Below are 25,712 nucleotides of genomic sequence, written 5' to 3'. Positions count from 1 at the left end.
TGCACTTAACCATGAGGAATGTGATGATCCGTGATACTCTCATCATTCTCACCTATGAACGGTGACTGAAACACTTCCGTTCTACCTTAGACCGAGCGCATATCTCTTGGATTCCTTAATCAGAATCTTCGTGGTATAAAGCTAGAATTGATGGCGGCATTCATGAGAATCCGGAAAGTCTAAACCTTGTCTGTGGTATTCTGAGTAGGATTCAGGGATTGAATGACTATGATGAGCTTCAAACTCGTGATTGTTGGGCGTATGACAAAGCAAAAGAATCAATGGATCTATTCCGACATGATCGAGAACCGACAGATGATTAGCCATATGTGACAGAGATTTGGTCCATTTTCACTGAGAGGATGGGATGTAGCATTGACAACAGTGATGCCTCATACAGCTTGCCATGGAAAGGAGTAGAAGAATTGGATGAAGGCAGTAGGAAAGTAGAGAATAAAAAGGAGCAAGCATCTTTATACGCCTATCTGAAATTTCACCAATGATTTACATAATATTTCATCTTTATTTTCTGTTTAATTATTATTATTATTCGAAAACTCCATAATCATTTATTATCTGCCTAACTGAGATTTACAAGATGACCATAGCCTGGTTCATACCAACATCTTCGTGGATGACCCTTACTCACGTAAGGTTATTACTTGGACGACCCAGTGCACTGCTGGTTAGTTGTGCGGAGTTGTGAGAAGTGCTGAGTTATATGTGCATACAGTTGAATGCATTATTAGAGATCACAATTTTGCTACCAAGTTTTTGGCGCGTTGCGGAGATTGTGATTTGGACACTGACGGTTATTTGTTGTCAATTAGGTAATTTTTTTTCATTTATTTTCAAAAAATTTTAAAAATTTTCAACAAATTTTTCCCTCTGTTTTCGAAAAATCTTTAGGTTTTTAGAATGAATTTAGAGTTCAAAATAGTATGCTAAAGCTTGGTTGGCATCAAGCTTTAGACTAACCTGGTATGATTCTGGAATTTTGATTGAGGATTTGATCATTACTTCCTTTTCCTATATGTTTTCGAAAAAATTAAATAAAATACAAAAAAATTTAGAAAATCAAAAAACCAAAAAATTTTGTTTTTTGTTTGAGTTTTGAGTCAATTTCTAAGTTTGGTGTCAATTGCATGTTTTAAAAATTTATGCATTTTTCGAAAATTCATGCATGATGTTCTTCATGATCTTCAAGTGTTCTTGGTAAGTCTTCTTGTTTGATCTTGATGTTTTTTTTTGTGTCTTTTGTTGTTTTTCATGTGCATTTTTGCATTCATAGTGTCTAAGCATTAAGATTTATAAGTTTGGTGTCTTGCATGTTTTCTTGCATAAAAAATTTTCAAAAATATGTTCTTGATGTTCATCATGATTTCAAAGTGTCTTGGTGTTGATCTGACATTCATAGTGTTTTGCATGCATCATGTGTTTTGATTCGTAATTTTCATGTTGTGAGTCATTTTTGTTGTTTTTCTCTCTCATCATTAAAATTAAAAAATTAAAAAAATATCTTTTCCTTATTTCTCTCAAAATTTCGAAAGTTTGAGTTGACTTAGTCAAAATTTTTTTAAAACTTAGCTATTTTCATAAGTCAAGTAAATTTTCAAATTTAAAAATCTTATCTTTTCAAAATCTTTTTCAAAAATCAAATCTTTTTCATTTTTATCTTATGATTTTCGAAAAATTAAAAATTTTTTTCAAAATCTTTTTCCCATCTTTATTTCAAAATTCAAAAACTTTACTAACAATTAAGTGATTGATTCAAAATTTGAAGTTTGACTTTCTTGTTAAGAAAGGTTCAATCTTTAAATTTAGATATATCTTTTAGTTTCTTGTTAGTCAAGTAATCAATTTTAATTTTAAAAATCAAATCTTTTCAAAATATCTTTTTATCATATCTTTTCAATAATATTTTTTCAAATATTTGATTTCAAAATATCTCTTCTAACTTTTCATCTTTTCAAAATTGATTTTCAATCTTTTTCAACTAATCATTGACTTTTGTTTATTTCTTATCTTTTTCAAAACATTAACTACTTTTTCTTTCTAATTTCGAAAATTCTCCCTCGTTTTCAAATTTCTTAATTAACTAATTATTTTAAATTTAATTTTAATTTTAATTCTTCCTTTAATTTTCGAAATCACTAACCCTTTTTCAAAATTATTTCTCGAATTCTCTCCCTCTCATCTTCTTCTATTTATTTATTTATTTACTAACACTTCTCTTCATCTCAAGAATCTGAACCTATCTTCACCCTTGTGTTTGGATTCTTACCTTTTCCTTCTTCTATTCCTTTCTTCTTCTACTAACATAAAGGAATCTCTCTACTATGGTAAAGAGGATCCCTATTATTATTTTCTGTTCTCTTCTTTCTCATATGAGCAAGAACAAGGAAAAGGCATTCTTATTGAAGCTAATCCTAAACCTGAAAGGACTCTGAAAAGGAAACTAAGAGAAGCTAAATTACAACAAGCCAGAGACAACATTACTGAAATTTTCGAACAAGAAAAGGATATGGCAGCCGAACCCAACAACAATAATGCAAGGAGGATGCTTGGTGACTATACTACACCTACTTCCAAATTTTATGGAAGAAGCATCTCAATCCCTGCCATTGGAGCAAACAATTTTGAGCTAAAACTTCAACTAGTTGCTCTAATGCAACAGAACTGCAAATTCTATGGACTTTCATCAGAAAATCCCTACCAGTTTTTAACTGAGTTCTTGCAGATTTGTGAGACTATTAAGACTAATGGAGTAGATCCTGAAGTTTACAGGTCATGCTTTTCCCTTTTGCTGTAAAGAGACAGAGCTAGAACATGGTTAGAGCTAGAACATGGTTGGACTCACAACCTAAGGATAGCCTGGACTTTGGGATAAGTTGGTCACGACCTTCTTGGTTAAGTTATTTCCTCCTCAAAAGCTAAGCAAGCTTAGAGTGGATGTTCAGACCTTCAAGCAAAAAGATGGTGAATCCCTCTATGAAGCTTGGGAAAGATACAAGCAGATGACCAAAAAGTGTCCTTCTGACATGTTTTCAGAGTGGACCATGATAGATATATTCTATTATGGTCTGTCTGAGTTCTCTAAGATGTCACTGGACCATTCTGCAAGTGGATCCATTCACCTAAAGAAATGCCTGCAGAAGCTCAGGAACTTATTGAAATGGTTACAAATAACCAATTCATGTACATTTCTGAGAGGAATTCTGTGAATAATGGGATGCCTCAGAGGAAGGGAGTTCTTGAAATTGATGCTCTGAATGCCATATTGGCTCAGAAAAAAATTTTGACTCAGCAAGCCAACATGATTTCTCAAAGTCTGAATGGATGGCAAAATGCATCCAACAGTACTAAAGAGGCATCTTCTGAAGAAGAAGCTTATGATCCTGAGAACCTGCAATAGCAGAGGTAAATTACATGGGTGAACCTTATGGAAACACCTATAATTCATCATGGAGAAATCATCCAAATTTCTCATGGAAGGATCAACAAAAGCCTCAACAAGGCTTTAATAATGGTGGAAGAATAGGCTCAGTAATAGCAAGCCTTATCCATCATCTTCTCAGCAACAGACAGAGAATTTTGAGCAAAGCACCTCTAATTTAGCAACTTAGTCTCTGATCTGTCTAAGGCCACTTTAAGTTTCATGAGTGAGACAAGGTCTCCATTAGAAATTTGGAGGCACAAGTGGGCCAGCTGAGTAAGAAAGTCACTGAAACTCCTCCTAGTACTCTCCCAAGCATACTGAAGAGAATCCAAAAAGAGAATGCAAGGCCATTGACATAATCAACATGGCCGAACCTAGAGAGGAAGGAGAAGATGTGAATCCCAATGAGGAAGACTCATGGACGTTCTCAAGCAAGAAGGAGTTCTCTATTGAGGACCCAAGGGAATCTGAGGCTCATATAGAGACATAGAGATCCATTAAATCTCCTTCTGCCATTCATAAGCTCTGAAGACTATTCTTCCTCTGAAGAGGATGAAGATGTAACTGAAGAGAAAGTTGCTCAATATCGAGGAGCCATCATGAAGCTGAATGCCGAGTTGTTTGGTAATGAGACTTGGGAAGGTGAACCTCCCTTGCTCATTAGTGAACTAGATACATGGGTTCAGCAAACTTTACCTCAAAAGAGACAAGATCCTGGAAAATTCTTAATACGCTGTACCATAGGCATCATGACTTTGAGAAGGCTCTGTGTGACCTAGGGTCAGGCATAAATCTTATGCCACTCTCTGTAATGGAGAAGTTGGGGATCATTGAGGTAAAACCTACCATATTCTCATTACAAATGGCAGACAAGTCAGTAAGACAAGCTTATGGATTAGTAGAGGACATGTTAGTGAAGGTTGAAGGCCTTTACATCCCTGCTGATTTCATAATCTTAGACACTAGGAAGGAGGAGGATGAATGCATCATCCTTGGAAGACCTTTCCTAGCCACAGCAGGAGCTGTGATAGATGTTAACAGAGGAGAATTAGTTCTTCAATTGAATGGGGACTACCTTGTGTTTAAGACCCAAGGGTATTCTTCTGTATTCATGGAGAGGAAGCATGAAAAGCTTCTCTTAGTACAGAATCAAACAAGCCCCCACAATCAAACTCTAAGTTTGGTGTTAGGAGGCCACAACCAAACTCTAAGGTTGGTGTTGAATCCCCATATCCAAACTCTAACTTTGGTGTTGGGAGTCTACAACATTGACCTGATTACCTATGAGGCTCCATGAGAGCCCACTGTCAAGCTATTGACATTAAAGAAGCGCTTATTGGGAGAAACCCATTTTTTATTTATCTAATTTTATTTTTATTGTTCTTTTATGTTTTATTAGGTTCATGATCATGTGGAGTCACAAAATATATACTAAAATTAAAACACAATCAAAACAGCAGAAGAAAAAGCACACCCTGGGGGAAGGGCTTACTGGCGTTTAAACGCCAATAAGGAGCATCTGGCTGGCGTTCAATGCCAAAACAGAGCATGGATCTGGCGTTGAACGCCAGAAAGAAGCAGCATCCTGGCGTTTAAACGCTATGAATACACCCTGAGGAGAGCTGGCATTGAACGCCAAAAACAAGCATGGAACTGGCGTTCAACGCCAGAAACATGCTGTAGATGGGTGTTGAACACCCAAAACAAGCATGAAGCTGGCGTTCAACGCCAGAAACAAGCATCACTCTGGCGTTTAAACGTCAGAATTGCATGCAAAGGCATTTTCACGCCTCATTGGTGCAGGGATGTAAATCCTTGACACCTCAGGATTTGTGGACCCACAGGATCATCTTAGGATCTGTGGACCCCAAAGGATCCAACCTACCTCAACTCACCCTCTCTCTTTTTCACACAACCCAATAAACACTCTTTCCCAAAACCCTTCACCAATCACCTCAATCTTTCTTCCCCATCACCTCTTCACCACTCACATCCTTCCACTTTTCCCCAAAAACCCACCTACCTTCAAAATTCAAAATCCTTTTCCCACCCAACCACCCAATATGGCCGAACCTTAACCCACTCCCTCCACTATATAAACCCTCCATTCTTCTTCATTTTCACATAAAACAACCCTCTTCTCTTCCTTGGCCAAAACCACACACTTCTCCCTTTCCTCTATATTTTCTTCTTCTTCTTCGTCTTCTTTCTTTTCTTGCTCGAGGGTGAGCAATATTCTAAGTTTGGTGTGGTAAAAGCATAGATTTTTGTTTTTCCGTAACCATTGATGGCACCTAAGGCCGGAGAAACCTCTAGAAAAGAGAAAGGGAAGATAAAAGCTTCCACCTCCGAGTCATGGGAGATGGAGAGATTCATCTCCAAAGCCATCAAGACCACTTCTATGATGTTGTGGCCAAGAAGAAGGTGATCCCCGAGGTCCCTTTCAAACTCAAGAAAAATGAGTATACGCAGATCCGACAAGAGATCTAAAAGAAGAGGTTGGGAAGTTCTGACCAACCCCATACAACAGTCAGAATCTTAATGGTTCAAGAGTTCTATGCCAATGCATGGATCACTAGGAACCATGATCAAAGTATGAACCTGAACCCAAAGAATTATCTTATAATGCTTCGGGGGAAATACTTAGATTTTAGTCTGGAAAATGTGAGGTTGGCATTCAACTTGCCCATTGATGTGTGGAAAACGATCCAACACAAAACTCACCGGTAAGTGTACCAGGTCGCATCAAGTAATAAAACTCACGGGAGTGAGGTCGATCCCACAGGGATTGAAGGATTGAGCAATTTTAGTTTAGTGGTTGATTTAGTCAAGCGAATTAAGTATTGGTTGAGTGGTTTATCATTAACAGAAAGTAAATTGCTTGGAATGTAAAGGGAGAGGGGAAAATTGCAGAAATTAAAGAGAACTGAAAGTAAAAGTTGCTGAATCTTAAAGAACAAGAAATTAAATGACTAAAACTTAAAGTGCAAGAAATGTAAACTGCAGTAACTTAAAATGCAAGAATTGTAAATTGCTTGAATGAAAAAGGGGAGTTGAGGATTGGGAATTCAGAATTTCAGCAAAGGAAATTAAATTGCAACAATTAATAAAATAGAAGATGAATTGGAATAAACTAGATCTCAAACAGAAATGGAAATTAACTTGCAGCAGGGGTTCACAGAAGAACCAAAAAGGAAAATGGGATCTCAGGACTCAAGAGACTAGATAGCAAGTCTAGATCTCAATTGCCTTCCCAGATCCAAGTTCACAAAGTAATTGACAAGAAATTAAGGATTGCAGCAGTAAGTAAAAGAAATTTAGCTCAGCAGCAGTAAGAAATGAAATTTAGCTCAATTATGCAGTAGGTAAAACCCAAGAGATCTTGAATGGAGATTGAGACAGAAATTTCCCAATTCTTCACACCCAAGACTCAAACAAGAAAAGTAAAATGCTCAAGCAAGAACGAGGAAGAAAAGAGATCAATTCTCCTCCCCAATTCTCTGAAATTTAGTGAAGTCTCCAAGAGAAAGTTCAAAAGTTCAAAAATAAAAGTAAAGATTCAAAGCTCAAAAGAAAAATTCTAATTACATTAAACTATCTCCTATTTATACACTTTCTATTCTTGGATCTTGGGATTTGGATGGGCTTTTGATTTTGTGAAGAAATGAATTAAATTGGATTTTTAATCAAATTTGTAGCCCAAGAAAAGTTGCTTCCAGGAGGCTGCCCTGCCTTGTGGAGGGCAGGGCAAAAAATGGTGCGTGCGTCCTTGGTGCGTGCGTGTGGTGCGTGTTGGTGCTGTAGGATGCTGCCCTGCCCTTGTGGAGGGCAGGGCAAAAATTTTTGGTGCGCCAGATTCTGCCCGTGCGTGCGTGCTGTTGCTGCCGAAGCTCCCTTGGTGCGCCATTCTGGTGCGCTGGCCGTGCACCACAAAATGCTGCCCTGCCCTTGCGGAGGGCAGGGCAATGTTTCCAACATTGAAGCTCCATGTTCGAAACTCGGGAAATGCACACGCTACTATTTTTTCTTGGTTTTCTTGGCACCAAAGTAACGCCTAGTTCCTTGCTTCCTCATGGTGCCGTGTTCGATCCTTGTGGCAAGCATTAGTGAGCTTTTTCTTTGAATTTTTTCTTTTGATGAGCCCGATATTGCTCTTGAGGAGGGCAGGGCAGAGTTTTTACTCTCCTTGATCCATGGCACCAATTTGTGCTCCGCCTTGTTGTGGGCAGGGCAGTGTTGCCTCTCAAAGCTTGTTTCCTTATGTTGCCCTCCTAGAGGGCAGTGTAACCTTGTGGAGGGCAATGTTTGCTTCCTCCTTCTATGCGCCACACTTCTTCTCTCTTAGGCCACGCTTTCTTAAGCCACGCTTCCTCTTTTTTTCTTTTCTTCACCTTTAAATAATCAAAACAACCACTCAAAGTATCACTAAATTCACAAGGCTTATAAATCAATTAAAAATCAATTAAATTTAGCTTAAACCTCATGAGTTAGCATCAATTTAATGGTGGTTATTTGATTTAAAGAAGTTATGCATTTTCATTCCAAATCACTTACTTAAGATGCAAGAAAGTGCATAAAGACTAATAAAACAAGTGAAATTAGCTTGAAAAATGGGTATATGATGACTTGTCATCACAACACCAAACTTAAATCTTGCTTGTCCCCAAGCAAGCATCAAAACTAAGAGAAACTGAAATGAACAAGAATAGTAAACATATCCTTATTAGGCATATAGCAGAACTTCATTTATGGAGTCTTTATGCAGACAATGATAACTCAATTATTGTTGCTGTTACATTTTTCTCAAAGGCTTACTAAACTTGCTGTTATAAGGTTTATTCTTTCTTGCTCCCTTGCTAACGTTTCTTTTCTTATAATGCTTAACAAACTTATTATTCTTTTGGAGGCTTGGTGTCTAATGTTGCAGTAGTAGCCTTTGGCTTTATTTTTACTCAACATCTTTCCACCACAGACACATGGCTCACTATTTCCTCCTAGGATCATTGATGCCCAGCATCTCTTTGGATGACTAAATGTTCTGTATCTAAGTTGCTCTTTATTGTGAACTTTCAATTGGCCATCCCAAATCAGTTGATCTAAGTGACCGGGTTTTAAAATACCCCTCAGAATTTACTTACCCAAGCATATCCTAGTACAAAAACATCACAGGCATGTGTCCTAGGGTCCAAGCTATTGGTGTCCAGCCTTTATTCTTTGTTTTTCTTGCCACATTGGCTTTTTCTTTTTCCTTTTCTTTATTTTTGTTCTCAAGGGCTTTTCTTTATTGATAAGAACCTTTATAACAGCAAGCTAGCTCACACTTCAATGAAAATAATACTATGCAGCAATTATTTCATGAGTTATGCATTTAATCAAACACATATACCACCATTAACTTCCATTCTCAACTTATGCAACATTGGATATTTACTTTCCAATTCAAACAATTCTCTTTTATTCAAGCTTATGGGAAACAAAACAAGATTTAGCTAGGTGATGGATGCCAAGCAATATGCAAATTTAGCATACTTAATCAAACAACTTCACTTGCAACTAGATAAACACTTTAGCAGGATATATAATGGTTTCTGTTCCGAGGGTTACCTGAAACGCGTAGCTCGGTCGTCTGGCAAGACCCGAGGTGAGGGTTCTGTGACCCGAGCTTGATGAGCCGAGCGGCTGGTGGTTGTACCTGCAATGACACTCCGATGCTTAAGTTAGCATGGGTCCAAGCAGATATTTAGTAGAATTAGAGTATGAGTTATACCTGGGTGCTCCAGTGTATTTATAGTAGTTGGTCGTGATCTTCCCTGGATAAGATATTCTTATCTTATCTTATCTTTGGGAGTTTTATCTCTATCTTTGCGGAACCGCCTTTCCCAGGCCTTTTCGGCCTTTAGGTTTTGGGCTTCGTTCCTTTTGATGGGCCTTCTTAGCCTATTTGTCCGAGGTCCGACCTCAGGCTTGGGCCTTGGGACGAGGTCGGGCCTTCTATGATCTTGACCGGTTTTGGGGAGCTCGGTCAGGGTATGAACAGTGCCCCTGCCCGAGTTCGTCCTTTTTGAGAGGTTGAGCTCGGGCATAGTAGTTTTTTCAAAATTTGAAAATGGCCGTTTCAGCATTTATTGCTTGTTACCGTTTCTCCTCGATTTCCGTTCGGGCTCTGTGAAGGCATTATTTATTTGCCCCTTTCCTCATTTTCTTCGTTTATTCTGTTCCCTTTTCATTTTTCTGAGTTTTCGCCGCCACCTCTTCTTCGAGCGCCGCTCCTTCTTTGTTTTCTTCTTCTCCGATTCTTTTCTGTGCGTCTTTCCGGGGTTTCCTCCGCGCCGCCGTTTTCGTTCTCCTTGCATCAGAGCTTGTCGTCTTTCTTCCTTTTTTCCAGGTTTGTTCTCGTCTTCATTTTCTTTGCACACATATGCTTCTGTTTCTTTTTCTTCTATGCCTGGGTTGCCCCGAAAAGAGGCGCCGCCATTGCTTTGGTTATTTTGTATGTGGGGGGGCTCTTTTCTCTTTGGTATTTTGTTTTCGAGTGGCTGCATTTTCTTCTGAAAGAACTTTTTGTTTTCTTGCTTTGCTGAATGGGCTTTTGCTGTTTTGCTTTTATGTGATTTTTGCCTTGCTGTTTGTATTCTTCTTTGTAGGCAAGATTTTTATGTCTCGAAAGGTTCTTCAAGCAATGTCGACCAAGATTCCGAGTGGTCTTGGTTGGGTAGATCCTGTTCCTTTAAGAGTTCCTTCTGTGGTAGATACTGAGTATTTAGCTAGGTTTCGTAGGCAATGTAGCATATGTGAGGATAGGGAGTCTGAGAGGGATTATGAGTTAGTAGCCCCGGATTCCGAGGAGAGAGTTTGCTTCCCGCCTTTAGACAGTTCCGAGAAGCTCTTCTTTTACGCCTATGATTGTTTTTTCTCTAAGCTGGGTGTCCGACTTCCTTTTACTGACCTGGAGTTCGAGGTGTTGTGGTCCTGTAACCTTGCCCCTACGCAGCTCCATCCAAATTCCTGGGCATTTTTAAAGCTGTTCCAACTTTTGTGCCAGTTTTTGGGTGTCCCTCCCTCTATTTCTCTTTTTCCTATTTGTTTGTGTTAACGAAGCCGGGTTCGGGTGGGGGGAAGGTGTCTTGGGTCTCTTTTAGGGCTAACCTGGGGAGGAAGTTCTGTACCCTGTATGATGAGTCTTTTCACGATTTTAAGAACTATTATTTCAAGGTCCGGGCTACTGGGGACGTCCGACCTTTCTTTCTAGATGAGAGTGGGGAGCCTTCTTTTCCTCTTTGTTGGCAGGAGAATGTAGTGTCTGTTAAGTATACGTTTGAGAGTCTAGATGAGGTGGAGCAGGCTTTTGTGGGTGTGGTAAGCAGTTTATGGGGTCGGGCACCTCACTTGGATACGAAGAAAATGTTGGGAGATCCAAGCCTTCTCCGTTCCGAGTTAGGTAGTTCCCGACCTCTTTGAGATTCCGACCTTTCCTTTGTGTTTTTATTTTTGGTGGAATTTCTGTTGTGGTAATCCCTTTTATTTCTTTGCAGAGATGTCTTCTCAGGCGGATTCCATGAAATTTCTTCGTCGGACGAAGAAGTCGGTGGCTGCTCGAAATCTCGAGGCTGGGGATGCTTCTGCCCGATCTTCTCCGCAGAAGACTACCGTGGGTGTTCAGACTCGGTCGAAGACTATTCCGACTCCTCAGTTCCGAGCTATAAGCCAGGATCCTCCGACCTCTGCTACTTCTTCTCCTCCTCCGTTCTCGGGTCCTCCTCCCAAGAAGCAGAAGACCTCTCAAGAGCTTGCCGGTTTCAATGATAAGGACTTCGATGCTCTTGGTTGGATTGAGCAGCACATCCTCCCTCAGACTTTCATTTCTACTGATGATGCGTCTATGGAGCATCATTTTCAATATATGGCGCGGAGCTGTGTCCGGATGGCTAGTCTTCATGCCGCTATTGCCCGGGAGTTCAAGAAATCCCCTATTGGTGCGACCAGCTCTCGACTTGATAAGGCTCGTTCCGAGCTTGATAAGATTAGTCAACTGAAGGCTGCCCGGATTGCTGAGCTGGAGGCCTCCTTGGAGAAAGAGAAAACTAAAGCTACCGCGGCTGTGGCGGCAGCGAAAACATCTGAGGAGATGGCGAAGGCGGCCACGGAGAATTATACCAAGCTATATGCCGAGCTTGTGGAGACAAGGGAGGAGTTGCAATCTGCGCAGGACAAGTTTTACGAGCTGGAAGGTCATGTGGCCAAGGGCATGGATGCCATGTTCGAGAATTTGAAGGCTCAGGTCCGAGTTCTTGCTCCCGACCTAGATCTGAGCTTGTTCAGTACGGATAACGTCGTTGTGGATGGCCAGATTGTTCCTGCTCCTGCTGAGGATGAGGTCCCGATGTCCGACCCCAAAGTTCCGGTTGGGAACCCGACTTCCCTTTGGTCGGGAATAGATCTGGTGTGGAAGCTTCGAATCGGGATGACGTTGCTGTCGATGCGGTCCCGATATCTATGTTTCCTCCGGAGCCTGCTGTTGATGTGGAGTCTGGAAAGGACCTTGATCCCCTGTAATCTTTTTAGTGGTTTGCCCGGCCTGTGGGCTTTTTGTTGGATGACTTCTGTGAACGCTTTTTTGGACACCTTTCGCTTTATGTAGCTACTTGCAGTAACTTTATTATGCGGTGTTTTGTTCGCGTTTTGACCTTCGGTTTCCGCTTTTGTGCTTTTCAGTTGTTTTCGGTCAACAACTTTTTAGCTAGCGTTTTGACCTTTGGTTTCCTTTTTTGTGCTTTTTAGTTGTTTTTTGGTTAACAACTTTTTAGCTAGCGTTCTGAGATTTCCTTTGGTTTCCGCTTTTGTGCTTTTTAGTTGTTTTTGGTTAACAACTTTTTAGCTAGCGTTTTAAGACTTCCTTTGGTTTCCGCTTTTGTGCTTTTTAGTTGTTTTTTGGTTAACAACTTTTTAGCTAGCGTTCTGAGATTTCCTTTGGTTTCCGCTTTTGTGCTTTTTAGTTGTTTTTGGTTAACAACTTTTTAGCTAGCGTTCTGAGATTTCCTTTGGTTTCCGCTTTTGTGCTTTTTAGTTGTTTTTGGTTAACAACTTTTTAGCTAGCGTTTTGAGACTTCCTTTGATTTCGTTCTTTTCGCTTGTACTTTTTAGTTGCCTTTGTAGAGCAACTTTTTAGTAAGCGTTTTTCGAAATCTTGGTTCTTGCCGTTTTAAGGCTTTCTTTTTTGGATCCGAGCTTTAAGCTCGGACCTCGGGCGCACAAGTACCTCCTTTTTGTTGGGTCCGACTTTGTCGCTGGTCGGCCTTTTTAAGTTATTTTTGTAATCTCTTTTTGTTTGGCTTTTCGAGCCATTTCAGAGTTACTTTATAACTTGTGGGTCCGACCTTTGTCGTTTAGTCGTCTTTCTAAGTTATTTTTGTAATCTCTTTTTATTTGGCCTTTTGAGCCTTTTCAGAGTTACTTTTATAACTTCTCACATTAATTTGAACCTCGTCGCTTTATCTTTGCCGACCTTGTATGGTCTCTTGGCAAATGATTTTTTGCGTTTTGCCGAGCATAAATTAATGCGCCTTGGTGGGGTACTTTCTTTAGGATTTGCTTTATCATGAGGAAGAAGAAAAGAAAATAGAGAAATTTGATTAGTATTAAAAAAAAAGAAAGAATATTTACAGAGTGTTTACCCTTTGACTAGGTCGGGTGTCCTACTTAACCGGGTGTCTCATTAAAAAAGCCTTGTAGGGAAAAAGAGTACACCTCGGGTTAAGTTTTTCTAGCTGTAGTATCGTCTTAGATTACAGGCGTGCCAGGCCCTGGGCAGCTCATTGCCTTCTAGGTCGGATATTTTGTAGTAGCCTGTCCCTAAGACTTCTGTTACCTTGTAGGGCCCTTTCCAATTTGCGGCTAGCTTTCCTTCTCCTGACTTTTGTGTTCCGATGTCATTTCGGATTAGAATCAGGTCGTGAATGGAGAAACTTCGCTTTATTACCTTTTGATTGTATCTGAGGGCCGTTCGCCGTTTTAAGGCTTCTTCTCGGATTCGGGCTCTTTCTCGGACCTCGGGGAGGAGGTCGAGTTCTTCCCTTTGTGCCTGAGGGTTGCCTCCTTCGTTGTAGAAGATGACTCTGGGCGACCCTTCATCTATTTCGATAGGAATCATTGCCTCCATCCCGTAAGCTAGTCGGAATGGGGATTCTCCCGTTGTAGAGTGCGGGGTTGTCCGATATGCCCATAGTACCTGGGGGAGTTCTTCGGCCCATGCCCCTTTGGCCTCTTGGAGTCTTCTTTTTAACCCGGCCAGGATGACTTTATTTGCGGTCTCTGCTTGTCCATTGGCTTGTGGGTGCTCGACCGATGTGAATTGCTGTTTGATTTTTAGTTCGGCCACCAAGTTCTGGAAACTTGTGTCCGTGAACTGTGTTCCATTGTCTGTTGTGACGGAGTAGGGGACTCCGAACCTCGTGACAATGTTTTTGTATAGGAATTTACGGCTTTTCTGAGCCGTAATAGTGGCTAAGGGTTCAGCTTCGATCCACTTCGTGAAGTAGTCGACCCCTACTATGAGGTATTTGACTTGCCCCGGTCCTTGGGGAAACGGGCCGAGTAGGTCGAGTCCCCATTTTGCGAAGGGCCATGGCGCAGTGATGCTGATAAGGTCTTCGGGCGGTGCCTTGTGAAAATTGGCGTGTTTTTGGCAGGGGGGACATATTTTCACATACTCCGTTGCGTCTCTTTGCAAGGTCGGCCAGTAGAACCCGGCTCTGACTACTTTTTTGGATAGTGCCCGAGCTCCGAGGTGGTTCCCACACATGCCTTCGTGGACTTCTTCGAGGACGCTTTTTGTTTCCGAGGTCGGAACGCACCTAAGGAGGGGTTTGAGAATCCTCTTCTGTATAATACGCCGCGAATTAATGTATAATTCTGGGCGTCCTTTGTAAGCCTTTTAGCTTCTTTTCTTTCGGCGGGGAGAGTTCCCGACTTCAGGTAGTTGAGTATGGGGGTCATCCATCCTTGTTGTTGGTCGGATATATTTAGTATTTCTTCCTCTCTTAATACGGAGGGAGATTGTAAGGTTTCTTGGAGGAGACTTCTGTTGTTGCCTCCGGGTTTGGTGCTAGCAAGCTTTGAGAGGGCGTCTGCCCGGGCATTTCGTTCCCGAGGTATGTGCTGGATCTGTGCTTCTGAAAAGTGGCGCAATTGTGCCTGTGTTTGGTCCAGGTATTTTTTCATAGTTGGGTCTTTGGCCTGGTAGCTTCCATTTACTTGTGATGTGATGACCTGGGAGTCGCTGAAGATCGTGATTCTCTGGGCTCCAACCTCTTCGGCTAGCTTTAGACCTGCTAGTAGGGCCTCGTACTCGGCTTGGTTGTTCGAAGCCTGGAACTCGAATTTTAGGGATAGTTCTATCCGTGTTCCTTGGTCGCTTTCAAGTATAACCCGGCTCCGCTTCCTGTTTTATTTGAGGACCCGTCGACATACAGGTTCCATGAGAGTGGAGTTCCAGGGGTCTCAGTGTATTCTGCGATGAAGTCGGCTAGATACTGGGATTTTATGGCAGTCCGAGCTTCATAGTGGAGGTCGAACTCGGACAATTCCACCGCCCATTGTAGGATTCGTCCTGCCATGTCTGTTTTTTGTAGGATGTGTCTCATGGGTTGGTTTGTCCGGACCTTGATGGTGTGGGCTTGAAAGTAGGGACGGAGCCTTCGGGCTGTGAATACTAGGGCGTAGGCGAATTTTTCTATTTTCTGATAGTTTAACTCGGCCCCTTGTAGTACCTTGCTTATAAAGTATATGGGGTGTTGTCCTTGGTCATTTTCTCGTATTAATGCTGAAGCAACTGCCCGATGTCCGACCGAGAGGTATAGTACGAGCTCTTCCCCTTTTAAAGGTCGGGTTAGGATTGGTGGCTGCCCGAGGAATTCCTTGAATTCTTGGAAGGCTTTTTCGCACTCCGGGGTCCACGCGAAGGGTTTCCCTTTCTTTAGGAGTGAGTAAAGAGGTAGTGATTTTATCGCTGATCCTGCCAAGAATCTTGATAGGGCGGCTAGCCTTCCATTCAGTTGTTGTACTTCTTTGACACACGTCGGGCTCTTCATATTGAGTATTGCTTGGCATTTATCCGGGTTTGCTTCGATGCCTCTTTGAGTCAGCATGAAGCCTAAGAACTTTCCGGCTTGTGCGGCGAAGGTGCACTTTGTCGGGTTGAGTCTCATGTTGTGCTTCCTGAGGGTGTCGAAGACACTGGTGAGGTCGGGCACCAAGTTTCTGTCTTCTTGTGTCTTTACCAGCATGTCGTCGACATACACCTCTAGCTGTAGTCCGATGTGCTCTGAGAACACTTTATTCATTAGCCTCTGGTAGGTTGCCCCTGCGTTCTTCAGCCCGAAGGGCATTACTACGTAGCAGTAGTTTGCCCTTGGGGTTATGAACGAGGTCTTTTCTTGGTCGGGCCCGTACATCGGGATTTGATTGTATCCCGAGTATGCATCCATGAAGGAGAGATATCTGTAGCCTGAGGCTGCGACTACTAAGGCGTCGATATTTGGTAGTGGATATGGATCTTTGGGGCAGGCTTTGTTGAGATCTGTGTAGTCGACGCACATCCTCCATTTTCCATTGGGCTTTTTTACCAGGACCACGTTCGCGAGCCATAGGGGGTATTTTACTTCCTTAATGAACCCTGCATCTAGTAGTGCTTGTACTTGTTCTTCTATTGCTTGCATGCGTTCGGGCCCGACCTTCCTGCGTCTTTGTTGGACAGGTCGGGATCCCGGGTACACTGATAGCCTATGGCACATTAGGTCGGGGCTTATGCCTGGCATGTCGGAGGCTTTCCAGGCGAAGAGGTCGGAATTCTCCCTTAAGAGGGTTATGAGTTCCTCCTTTAGGCCTGCTTCGAGGTTTGCTCCTACGTTTGTTATTTTTTCAGGCGTGTTCCCGATCTGGACTTTTTCGGTTTCGCCCTCAGGTTGTGGCCGAAGGTCTTCTCGGGCTTGAACTCGTCCGAGTTCTATTGTATTGACCTCTTTCCCTTTTAGGCTCAGGCTTTCGTTATAGCATCGCCGTGCCAGTTTTTGGTCGCCTTTTAGGGTAGCGATTCCCTTTGTGGTAGGGAACTTCATACAGAGGTGTGGGGTTGAGACTATAGCTGCTAGTCTATTTAGGGTTGGTCGCCCAATGAGGGCATTGTATGCTGAAGCGACGTCGACTACGATGTAGTCGATGCTTAATGTTTTAGATTGTTCGCCTCTTCCAAAGGTGGTATGTAGCGAGATGTATCCTAAGGGATGGATCGGGGTGTCCCCTAGTCCAAATAGGTCGGTGGGATAGGCCTTTAGCTCTTTTTCTTCAAGCCCGAGTTTGTCGAAGGCCGTTTTGAACAGGATATCTGCTGAGCTTCCCTGGTCAACCAGGGTTCGATGTAGGTTGGCGTTTGCTAGGATGATGGTGATTACCATTGGATCGTCGTGCCCGGGTATTACCCCTTGAGCATCTTCTCGGGTAAACGAGATAGTAGGTAACTCGGGCAGGGGGCTGTCTTCTCGGACATGATAGACGTCTTTGAGGTGTCTTTTTCGCGAGGATCTGGATGTTCCTCCGCCTGCAAAACCCCCATTTATCATGTGAACGTGCCTTTCAGGGGTTCGCGGGGTTTGCTCAGCCCGATCTTCGTTATCTCCCCTCCTTCTCTTTTTGGTCTCTTCTCCCTTTTCTGCTATGTGTCTGTCGATTTTTCCTTCTCTGGCCAGCCTTTCTATAACGTTCTTTAGGTCGTGGCAGTCGTTAGTAGAATGACCGTAGAGTTTGTGGTATTCACAGTACTCGGACCGATCTCTCCCCGCTCTCTTATGTTTTAGAGGTCGGGGTGGTGGGATCTTTTCGGTGTGGCACACCTTTCTGTAGATGTCTACCAGGGAAACTCGGAGGGGAGTGTAGCTATGGTACTTCCGTGGCTTGTCCGAGTTGGATTCTTCTTTCTTCTTCTGTTCCCGATCTCGATCTCGGAGCGGGTAGGTTGATTCCTTCCTAGAAGAGTCTCTTAGCTGGGAGGTTTCCTCCATGTTAATATATTTTTCTGCTCGCTCCTGCACCTCGTATAGGGAGGTCGGGTATCGTTTGGATAGGGATTGGCTAAATGGTCCTTCTTTTAGGCCGTTTGCCAGTCCCATGATGGCCGCTTCTGTGGGCAAGTGTTGTATGTCCAGGCAGGCTTTGTTGAATCGCTCCATGTATTCTCGGAGGGTTTCTTGGTTTCCTTGTTTGATCCCGAGTAGACTGGGGGCATGTTTTGCCTTGTCCTTTTGAATGGAGAACCTTGTTAGGAATTTTTTGGTTAGGTCTTCGAAGCTGGTGATTGATCTTGGTGGCAGGTTGTCGAACCACTTCATGGCTGACTTGGTGAGAGTGGTGGGGAAGGCTTTGCACCGAATCGCGTCGGAGGCGTCGACCAGGTACATTCTGCTTCTGAAGTTGCTGAGGTGGTGACTTGGATCGGTGGTGCCGTCGTAGAGATCCATATCTGGTGGTTTGAAGTTTCGCGGTACCTTTTCCTTCATGATCTCTTGTGTGAATGGATCATGATTGTTTTCGGGGGTGGTGCCGCGTTCCGTTCGGTCTTTCAGGTTGGCCTCTATTTTCCGCAGTTTTTCTTCTAATTCTCTGCGCTTGCGAGCTTCTCTTCTCAGATCTTGTTCAGTTTCCTTCTGCTTTTTTATGTCCTCTTCGAGTTGTTTCAGCCGGTTTTGCTGTGCCCGAACTGCTTCTAGAATTTCCGAGTTCTTTTCCTTCTCGGGATTTGGTGGATCTTTGTTTGGGAGTGGTGTCTTTGGGCGATTCTGTTTGTTTCCTCCTGGAGTGTGCGGTGATAGAGGGCTGTCCGGTCGTTCTCCGGTGTCAACTTCCTCCTCTTGTTCTGAGGTAGCGTGGTTATTGTTGGGAGGATCGTCCGCCATGGTAGAGGGATGACTTCCAGGTCCCCGGCAACGGCGCCAATGTTCCGAGGGTTACCTGAAACGCGTAGCTCGGTCGTCTGGCAAGACCCGAGGTGAGGGTTCTGTGACCCGAGCTTGATGAGCCGAGCGGCTGGTGGTTGTACCTGCAATGACACTCCGATGCTTAAGTTAGCATGGGTCCAAGCAGATATTTAGTAGAATTAGAGTATGAGTTATACCTGGGTGCTCCAGTGTATTTATAGTAGTTGGTCGTGATCTTCCCTGGATAAGATATTCTTATCTTATCTTATCTTTTGGGAGTTTTATCTCTATCTTTGCGGAACCGCCTTTCCCAGGCCTTTTCGGCCTTTAGGTTTTGGGCTTCGTTCCTTTTGATGGGCCTTCTTAGCCTATTTGTCCGAGGTCCGACCTCAGGCTTGGGCCTTGGGACGAGGTCGGGCCTTCTATGATCTTGACCGGTTTTCGGGAGCTCGGTCAGGGTATGAACAGTTTCCATGTTCAAAACAATTCACAGCAGCAAGGATTAAGTTTAGACACAACCTTTGAAGTTGCAGTCCTTTGATTCTTCCTTCTGCAGTGTTTGTTTTTAGTTAAGATGCACAATGTCTTCAATTGTTGACTCATGTCCTGCATAATTCTCAAAGTTGCTTGCTTCTCAAGCCCTTAATTACATGGTTAGTATGCATAAATTGAGTGTGGCTCCTGGATTTATTTTGGTGTTGGGGACACCAAACTTAATTGCTTGCCACTGCCTCTTATGCAACAAGTTAACCATATGTGAAACCTTGTGTCCTTGCTAAAGGTTATGGAATTAAAGCTAGAAAGCAGTTAAATAGTTGGATAATTTGTTTGATTGCTTAGAGCTGTCACTATGCAAGAGGTGAGAATGTGTTTTTAAATGAGATTTTTGGTGGAACACCAAACTTAGAATCTTTCATTCTCCCTTAAATTGTTTTGGTGTGCAACACCAAACTTAGCTTCTTGCAATCCATACTGATGACAAGTCATCATATACCCATTTTTCAAGCTAATTTCACTTGTTTTATTAATCTTTATGCACTTTCTTGCATCCTAAGTAAGTGATTTGGAATGAAAATGCATAAATTCTTTAGATCAAGCAACTACCATTAAATTGATGCTAACTCATGAGGTTTAAGCTAATTTTAATTGAATTTTAATTGATTTATAAGCCATGTGATATTAGTGATACTTTGAGTAGTTGTTTTGGTTTATTATAGGTGAAGAAAAGAAGAAAAGAGAAAGCGTGGTCCAAGAGAGAAGAAGTGTGGCGCATAAGAGGAGGGAGCAAGCATTGCCCTCCACAAGGGCACACTGCCCTCTAGGAGGGCAACATGAGCAAACAAGCCAATAGAGGCAACGCTGCCCTGCCCACGACAAGGGCAGAGCACAAAATTGTGCCTTGGAACAAAGAAAGTAAAAACCTTGCCCTGCCCTCCTCAAGGGCAGTATCGGGCTCACCAAAGGGAGAAATTCAAAGAAAAAGTTCACCATTGCTTGCCACAATAATCGAACACGGAACCATGAGGAAACAAGAAACTAAGCCTTACTTTGGTGCCAAGAAAATCAAGGAAAAGAGGTAGCGTGCACGTCACTCAAGGATCGAACACGGGGCTTCAATTTGGAAACATTGCCCTGCCCTCCGCAAGGGCAGGGCAGCATTTTGGTGATGCACACACACGCACCATTCTGGCGCACCAAGGGAAGGCTCGGCAGCATCATTCTGGCGCACAGGCATCACTCGACAGCACCAGCAGCACGCACAGGCATCATTCTGGCGCACCAAAGAGTTCTGCCCTGCCCTCCGCGAGGGCAGGGCAGCATTCTGCACGCACCAACGCACCACACGCATGCACCATGGGCCAGATGCACAATTTTCTACCCTGCCCTCCACAAGGGCAGGGCAGCCTCCTGGGAGCTACTTTCTTCATGGGCTAAAATTGGATTAAAAATCCAATAAAATTCATTTCTTCACCAAATCAAAAGCCCATCCAAATTCCAAAATCCAAGAATAGAAAGTGTATAAATAGGAGATAGTTTGATGTAATTGGGACCTTTTTCTTCACTTTTGAACTTTGATCTTTCTTTTGAGCTTTGAATCTTCTTTTTTATTTTTGAACTTTGGAACTTCTCTTGGTGACTTCACTGAGATTTTAGAGAATTAGGGAGGAGAATTGATCTCTCTTCTTCCTCGTTCTTGCTTGAGCAATTTTACTTTTCTTGTTTTGAGTTTTGGGTGTGAAGAATTGAGGAAATTCTGTCTCAATCTCCATTCAAAATCTCTTTAAACCCTCTTCTGCATAATTGAATTTAATTTCATTTCCTTTACTGCTTCTTCTTTAATTTCTTGTCAATTGCTTTGTGAACTTGGATCTGGGAAGGCAATTGAGATCTAGACTCTGCTATCTAGTCTCTTGAGTCCTGAGATCCCATTTTCCTTTTTGGTTCTTCTGTGAACCTCTGCTGCAAGTTAATTTCCATTTCTGTTTAGATTCTAGTTATTTCTAATTCAACTTCTGCTTTATTAATTGTTGCAATTTAATTTTCTTTGCTGAAATTCTGAATTCCCAATCCTCAAATCCCTCTTTCCATTCAAGCAATTTATATTTCTTGCACTTTAAGTTACCGCAATTTACATTTCTTGCACTTTAAGTTTCAGTCATTTAATTCCTTGTTCTTTAAGATTCAGCATCTTTTACTTTCCTGCTATTTAATTTACTGCAATTCTCCCCTCTCCCTTTATATTCCAAGTAATTTAGCTTCTGCTAATGTTAAACCACTCATCCAATATTTGATTCGCTTGACTAAATCAACCACTAAACTAAAATTGCTCAATCCTTCAATCCCTATGGGATCGACCTCACTCCCGTGAGTTTTTATTACTTGATGCGACCCGGTACACTTGCCGGTGAGTTTTGTGTTGGATCATTTTCCACACATCAAGTTTTTGGCGCCGTTGCCGGGGATTGAAATAGATTGACAATGATTAAGTGAAGTGGAGATCTAGATCAAGCACTTTTCCTTATCTGTTGCTTTAATTTTGACTAACACACTAACTGTTTGAAGAATTGCCTCTATCAACTCACTAACGGTTTGAGAGTTTGTCTCAACTAACTACACTCAATTCTCAAGAGTGCTGTTGTTTGTGCTTCCTGATTGTTTGCGTGCCACAGGAAAATAGGGAAGCCAGAAGAAAAGCTATCATTGGAAAAGAAGTCTCTGCAGATGAAGAATAGCATGACATGAAGCCACCACTCATTACACTAATAAAAAACAATTGTTCCTACGACGGAAGTTCATTGGAGGATCCTCAACAGCACATATCCACCTTTCTGAAGACTTGTAGTGCTATCAAAACTGATGGTCTAGATCTTGACACTAATAAGATCTTGTTATTCCCTTTCTCACTAAGGGGTGAAGCTGCACAATGGCTTGAAACTTTTCCTCAAGGAAGTATCACTAGCTGGGACGATTTGGTCACCAAATTTCTGGCCAAATTCTCCTCATCCCAACAGGTAATCAAGCTGGAAGAGGGGGAATATTGATGAGCGGATAATTTATACACTTTTTGGCATTGTTTTTAGTATGTTTTTGGTATGATCTAGTTAGTTTTTAGTATATTTTTATTAGTTTTTAGTTAAAATTCACTTTTCTGGGCTTTACTATGAGTTTGTGTGTTTTTCTGTGATTTCAGGTATTTTCTGGCTGAAATTGAGGGACCTGAGCAAAAATCTGATTCAGAGACTGAAAAGGACTACAGATGCTGTTGGATTCTGACCTCCCTGCACTCGAAGTGGATTTTCTGGAGCTACAGAAGCCCAATTGGCGCGCTCTCAACGGCGTTGGAAAGTAGACATCCTGGGCTTTCCAGCAATATATGATAGTCTATACTTTTCCCAAGATTTGATGGCCCAAACCGGCGTACAAAGTCACCCTCAGAAATCCCAGCGTTAAACGCCGGAACTGGCACCAAAATGGGAGTTAAACGCCCAAACTGGCATAAAAGCTGGCGTTTAACTCCAAGAAGAGTCTCTACACGAAAATGCTTCAATGCTCAGCCCAAGCACACACCAAGTGGGCCCGGAAGTGGATTTTTATGTCTTTTACTCATCTCTGTACACCCTAGGCTACTAGCTTTCTATAAGTAGAACCTTTTACTATTGTATTGAGACATCTGGGTAGCTATCTTCATTTTTATGCTATCTTAGATCATTGGGAGGCTGGCCTCACGGCCATGCCTAGACCTTGTTCTTATGTATTTTCAACGGTGGAGCTTCTACACACCATAGATTAAGGTGTGGAGCTCTGCTGTACCTCGAGTATTAATGCAATTACTATTGTTCTTCTATTCAATTCCGCTTGTTCTTGTTCTAAGATATCACTTGTTCTTCAACTTGATGAATGTGATGATCCGTGACACTCATCATCATTCTCACCCATGAACAAGGTGACTGACAACCACTTTTGTTCTACAAGCAACCAAGGCTCTAGTGAATATCTCTTGCATTCTTTAACCGGAATCTTCGTGGTATAGGCAAGAACTGATGGCGGCATTCAAGAGAAACCGGAAGGTCTAACTTTGTCTGTGGTATTCTGAGTAGGATTCAATGATTGAATGACTATGACGTGCTTCAAACTCCTAGCGGGCGGGGCGTTAGTGACAGACGCAAAAGAATCGATGGATTCTATTCCGGCCTGACCGAGAACCGACAGCTGAATTCCGCGTGCTGTGACAGAGCATATGCAATCGTTTTCACTGAGAGGATGGGAGGTAGCCATTGACAACGGTGAAACCCTACACGAGCTTGCCATGGAAAGGAATAAGAAGGATTGGATGAAGACAGTAGGAAAGTAGAGAGACGGAAGGGAAGGCATCTTCATGCGCTTATCTGAAGTTCCTACCAATGAATTACATAAGTACCTCTATCTTTATCTTTGTGTTATTTTCGTTCATCATCATATCCATTTGAGTCTGCCTGACTAAGATTTACAAGATGACCATAGCTTGCTTCAATACTAACAATCTCCGTGGGATCGACCCTTACTCGCGTAAGGTTTATTACTTGGACGACCCAGTGCACTTGCTGGTTAGTTGTGCGAAGTTGTGTAATGCCATGGTATTGAGCTACCAAGTTTTTGGGGTTCATGACTGGGGATTATGAGAGTTGTGAAAAGTATTGTTCACAATTTCGCGCACCAAGTTTTTGGCGCCGTTGCCGGGGATTGTTCAAGTTTTGAGCAAGCTTTTGGTAACATCAGTGCCAAGATCCAGCAACAACACCAAGTTTTTTGGCGTTATTGCCAGGGATTGTTCTAGTTTGGACAACTGACGGTTCATCTTGTTGCTTAGATTAGGTATTTATTTTTTTCGAAATTCTTGAAGATGAATTCTAGAGTTTCATGATGATTTGTTGAAATCTGGCTGGCTGAGAAGCCATGTCTAATCTCATTGGACCGAGGTTTCAACTTATCATCACAAGAGCTTGTTGATTTTTATCAATCTTGCTTTTGGAGGAGTGATCTGCTAAGGCTTGGCTGGCCTTTGGCCATGTCTAGTGTTTTGGACCGAAGCTTTCTTTGAAAGCTTGGCTGGCTGTGAAGCCATGTCTAATTCCTGGACCGGAGTCTTAGACTAGCATTGCACTGATTCCTGGAATTCTCATTAAGAATTGATATCTTTTTCCACTTAATTTTCGAAAAGCACAAAAAAAATTACAAAATCATAAAATCCAAAAATTTCTTGTTTAAGTCTAGTGTCTCATCTTAAGTTTGGTGTCAATTGCATGCATTCATTCATGTATCTTGGTGATCTTCAAGATGTTCTTGATGATTTACTTGCTCTAATCTTTGAATTCTATTGACTTGAGTGTCTTGTGTGTCTCATTTGCATTTTCATTTTGTTAATGTCAGTAGTATACAAACTGCTAAGTTTGGTGTCTTGCATGTATTGTTATTTGATTCTTGTTGCATTTTGATTTTTCCTTATTATTAAAAATCCAAAAATATTTTTAATTTGTGTCTTCTCAAGTCAATAATAAGGAGAATTGAAGATTCAGAACATACAACAGAGGAATTGCACAGAAAAAGCTGGGCGTTCAAAACGCCCAGTGAAGAAGGACAGACTGGCGTTTAAACGCCAGCCAGGGTACCTGGTTGGGCGTTTAACGCCCAAAAAGGTAGTGTTTTGGGCGTTAAACGCCAGAATGTGCACCATTCTGGGCGTTTAACGCCAGGATGGCTAAAGGGGGAAGATTTTGTTTTCAAATCAGATTTTTTTTCAAGTTTTCAAACTTTTTCAAAATCAAATCTTTTTTCAAATCAATTTTTCAATCAAATCTTTTTCAAAATCAATTTCTTTCCTTTTTCAAAGATACTTACTATCAATTAATGATTTGATTCAATATTTCAAGTATGTTGCCTTTTCTGTTGAAAAAGGTTTAATGTTTGAATCATATCTTTTCTTGTTAGTCAAGTTTTTAATTTTCAAATCAAATCTTTTTAAAATGTTTTTCAATTCATATCTTCTCAATCACATTTTTTTTTAAAAACCAATCATATCTTCTTAACCACATCTTTTTCAAAATAGTTTTCAATCAAATCTTTTTGATTTCTAATTTCAAAATCTTTTTCCAAAAATCACTTGATTCCTTTTCCATTTTCTTTTTCGAAAATTAAGTAATGTTTTTCAAAAATATTTTCAAAATTTTTCACTTAATTTTCGAAAATCACTTCCCTCTTTCTCACATCCTTCTGTTTATGGAGTAACACTATTCCTTAATGCAAAATTCGAACTCCATCTTCTTTGATAAGTTCGAATTTTCTACTTCTGTCTTCTACTCTTCTTTTCCTCTGACACTTTAAGGAATCTCTATACTGTGACATAGAGGATTCCACATTTTCTTGTTCGCTTCTCTTTCATATGAGCAGGAGCAAAGACAAAGGCATTCTTGTTGAGGCTGATCCTGAACCTGAAAGGACCTTGAAGAGAAAGCTAAGAGAAGCCAAAGCACAACTCTCTTTAGAGGACGTGACCAAATTCTTCAAAGAAGAAGAACCTATGGCAGCCGAAAACAACAACAATGCCAACAATGCAAGGAAGGTGCTGGGTGACTTTACTGCACCTACTCCCGACTTCTATGGGAGAAGCATCTCTATCCCTGCCATTGGAGCAAACAACTTTGAGCTTAAGCCTCAATTAGTTTCTCTAATGCAACAGAATTGCAAGTTCCATGGACTTCCATTGGAAGATCCTCATCAGTTTTTAGCTGAGTTCTTGCAAATCTGTGACACTGTTAAGATTAATGGGGTTGACC

The 25,712-nt window shown here is 41.8% G+C and overlaps 1 non-coding gene across 1 annotated transcript; it reads right to left on the bottom strand.

The window, feature by feature from the left end:
* Positions 1-2,939: 2,939 nt before the first annotated feature.
* On the bottom strand, positions 2,940-3,043 carry LOC112798858 (small nucleolar RNA R71). The gene has a single exon (XR_003200455.1). It is a non-coding gene; the product is annotated as a small nucleolar RNA R71 (small nucleolar RNA).
* Between the last annotated feature and the right edge of the window lie 22,669 nt (positions 3,044-25,712).

This window comes from Arachis hypogaea, chromosome 4 (genome assembly GCF_003086295.3).
Source record: "Arachis hypogaea cultivar Tifrunner chromosome 4, arahy.Tifrunner.gnm2.J5K5, whole genome shotgun sequence".
Lineage (NCBI taxonomy): Eukaryota > Viridiplantae > Streptophyta > Magnoliopsida > Fabales > Fabaceae > Arachis > Arachis hypogaea.
This window is presented reverse-complemented; position numbering and strand designations above follow the sequence as displayed.